Below are 4,200 nucleotides of genomic sequence, written 5' to 3' on the forward strand. Positions count from 1 at the left end.
TGTACCTTTTTGGTGCAGATCTAGGTACGAGTGCACCGCACAGTAGCTAATTCAGGCAGTGTTTAAAGCATTTTGAGGTAGCAGTAAGTCTATGCTTCCAGAGTTGATCTAGTACCTCCTCTTGTTTAGTTTATGTCTTTTTTTCATATTCAGAGATAGATTATGTTCCTTTTGGACTATCAATTGTATAATTTGACTTTGAGATATACTTAGTTGCTTTTAACACTGTGACACTATATTTTGAGAGATTTATGGCATCTTTGTTATGAATCTTTTTTGCTATTATTGTATATGTGTGGTGTAATAATCCTTTAGGTTATTTCCTTGATTTATGTGCATTTTTATATTTTGATCCTTTCTACAGTGGCTTCAGGTCATTTATGGCTTGCCGAAACTATTGGTTTGGTTATAAGACAATTCATTTGAATTTTAGACTCATTTCCTTATTTTTTAGCTTTTGCAGTTTAGGATTAGTCTCGGACCAAAAATCCAAGTTGATGACCTCGAATGTGAATTCCAACAGTGCCTATCAACTCCAAAATATTGGTTCAGGTCCTAAGGCTTCTGACTCATTTTGGGCTATTAGACAGATTATATGAAATTTAGAACTATAGGTGTCGACCCCACACTTAGTAGAAGTGATCTTGAATGGATGTTTTGATGGCTCCATTGAGTCCCAAATATTAGTGTGATAGCATATTTTATTTGCGCGAATGGATTTTTGAATAAATTTTGAGCACCCGATCAAAGTCTATTCCAGACTTAGCAAAATATAGTGCATCAGGTCACTAATATGACTGCTTGCAATGATATGACCACTTAAGTGGTTATCGTGTAAGCGACATGGTGTCACTTAAGTGACATTGACCATTTGGTTAATGACCGCTTAAGCAATAACCGTGTCCGCTTTCACAGATATTGGTTAAGTGGTCTGACAGTTACTTAAGCGGTATCCACCGGCCCTGCTAGATCGCCTTAGCGATACCAGAGTCGCTTAAGCGGTTATTGCTTAAGATATACCTGGTGGCTTTAAATTTCCTTTTCCCCACTCAATTTTCTACCATTTCTTCCACTATTTTAAAACCAAGTTGAGACCTCAGAGAGAGGAAAAAGTTGGAAATCATCCATATAAGTTGAGGTAAGCTACTCTAAATCTTCTAGGTCATTTCTCATTAATTTTCCCTTCAATTTCCATCCTAATTAATTGTAAAATTCTTATAAATTAGGTCTTAAGTTCCTAAATTATTAGGGTTAACTTGAGAATCGATTTGTGCTCTGTTTATGCTCAACTTTTGAGCACACATTCCTCGTTCTTTGGGGGACCTCTTGATGGGTTTAATTTTTGATTTTATTTGGGGGCCCATGGCAAAAAATTAACCCAACTCTTATTATAGAAATATGGGTCTCATTTTACTTCTAACGATGTGTAGATGACTATTTTGATAGCGTGATGATATTTCAAGATTGTGGAGTAAAGACAGATAATTCGTGGATAATTCAAGGTTCGCGGTTCGGCATTGAGGTATGATTTTGTCTACTCTTCTTTATAAGATGGTGTTTTATATATGTTGCATGTTAGATAGGGATGTTAGGATGTGATTGGATAGAATACGGTTACATAGCCTAAATTATAAGTTTGGAGGCTAGAAGGGTAGTTGAAACTTAAGGTGAAATACTTATTATACTTTTATGATCCTATTACCTTAGGTTGCTAGTGTGTTAGTCATAGATGAGACTAATGAACCTTTAGTATGATGTTTAATGTATTACTCGGTGGATTGTGATAGTTTTCCCTGGACTATGATAGTATGATTACGTCAGATATATATCAGTGGGCCCAAGGTCGTGATTATGATATGTTTTTTTTTAGAAGTATTTTATCCTTGTAAAGAATGTGGTCATAGTTTATAGACGTTTGGATGATTATAATTTTATTATTTGGATACTGGTGATGGCATGCATAGATTCGGTACATTCATGATCACTTATATAGTAAATGATACAATTCCAACTATAAATATGGTTTATTTACTCTTTTCCTAAAAATGAATTTATTCCCACTTTTCGCTTTTAAAATGGACTTCTTCATAACGTGAATCATACCGTCTTAATGAATAAATTATGAGACTTTGAGACTAAAATTGGTGTTTTAGAGATTGATCCAGATAGATTTTGGTCAATGATTTTGCTACTACTATTTATGTCATTTAAGATAGAGATTCGACCCTTTCTACACTTATATAATGATTTATTCTCAGAGTTTTCCTTGAGAAATAGATTTACAGGCTTTTACACTTTAACAACAGTTATAGTTCATGCATCTTATGCGTATGTGTATATATATTTATATATGGTATGGGATAGAGTGGATTGATGATAATGATGGTTAATGAAAATCCTATATTGGGACTAGGTCAGTGTATACGGGTACTCCCGAACCCTCTAGTGGCCCCCTTGCCTGTGAGAAATCATGTTAGAGAAGAGAGGATGTACACTGGGTTACTTTAAGATACTTGCATCGGTTATGGTATTATGGATGCGCATTGCTTATCGCCAGTATGCCCTATATCTGCCTTATAAGTATGAGTGTTGCTTGCAACATATTGTGGGTGTTTGTATCTATCAGCCTTATGGGGGTTGCATAGGTATAGTCTATGACTGTTGTTTGCTGAATGTCGGTTGAACCTTTCGAGCCTTTGTTGGCAATGGTTTATGAAAGGACCAATTAGGTAATGTTTGTCTGAGCTAGCCGATAACTTTTCATTGTTATTATTATTATCATGGTTAGTTCATGATAGGTTGGTTATTGGACTGGTTTTGAGATTCAAGGTATGTTTTGATTTCTTTTTTTTTTTTACAGTTGTTTTATTATGGATTATTATCTCGTGTTAGACGTGTGGATTAGAGGCTCTGAATATGTTAGCATTTGTACTATGATTAGGAGGCCTTGAGATACTAGTGTCATTACTAAGGTTATACCTTTGAGGTGGCCTTATTATGGTGTATATATATACGTATATCTATCCATGTATAGTTATGGTATTATGCTATATCCTTTCCTTTCTTCATGTATTCATGTTGTATATCCATCCTTTGCCCTTATATATTACTATGTATTTCCTTCTTCTGCTCTTTATTGTATACTAGCCAGTGATATATGGTATAGTATTTTAGACCCGGGTTACGGTTAGAATAGGATAGGTTATATTTATTGTCTCTTTAGCTTTACGATGTTATTTTTCTTGGATATGTAAGCATAGTTTACATTCTTGTTGGCATGTTATGTATATTTGCATTATCTTTGGAGCTCAGTCGGTAGTTGCCCATTGAGTACAACATGTTTGGTACTCATATTACACTTCTTCAACTGACAGATCATGGTATGGGTTTTCACCTTTATTGTATGCATCGCGCGGAGCAGCTATGGTTTAGAGACATAAGGTAAGCTCATGGTGTTTAGACTATTACTATTCTCCCTCTTATGTACTAGACTAGTCTCTATGTTATATTCATAAATGGATTGTATCAGTATATTTATTTAGTACTTCACGTTGTAGTTAACATTATAGTAGAAGCTCTTATACTGATCCACTAGGTTTTGGGAATATCTTATGTATTTTAGTCTTTTACTATATTTATTCTACATTCTTTCTTTCTTTCTTTTGGTAGTCCATTACGAATAGTTCTGGATTATGGGTTGGCTTACATACTGGTGGGTTATAGTAGGTCTATCATGACTTGAGAAATTAGGCCGTGACAAATTGATATCAGAGCTTAGGTTTATCAGTGTGTTGGTATAGGAGTTAAGTGTCTAGTAGAGTCCTATGGTTCGGTATGGACACGTCCGTAACCTATATTTAGGAGGCTACAGGGAAATCTTAGGAAATTCAATTCTTGACTCTTATCGTGTATCCGTATTTATATAAACCTTAAGTATATTCTTTGACTTTATTCTATCCTAGATAGAGATGTAATGTTCTTGATAAATATTGGTGGGACTTTGATACTTATTTCTAGAGCTTCAATGTAGCATCAGACCAGGGAGTCAGGGGTGGATATCGAAGATCTTCAACATCAGTTAGAGGATTTAGGGCCAACCTGGGCTCCAGTAGAGTTTGTGATTGCTTCAGCTTTTTGAGATTTAGCACTGGGGATCCCAAGTCTTTTGGTGGACACCTCACATCAAGGATGTCATTTGTT

Source organism: Capsicum annuum, chromosome 9 (assembly GCF_002878395.1).
Source record: "Capsicum annuum cultivar UCD-10X-F1 chromosome 9, UCD10Xv1.1, whole genome shotgun sequence".
In the NCBI taxonomy this organism is placed as follows: domain Eukaryota; kingdom Viridiplantae; phylum Streptophyta; class Magnoliopsida; order Solanales; family Solanaceae; genus Capsicum; species Capsicum annuum.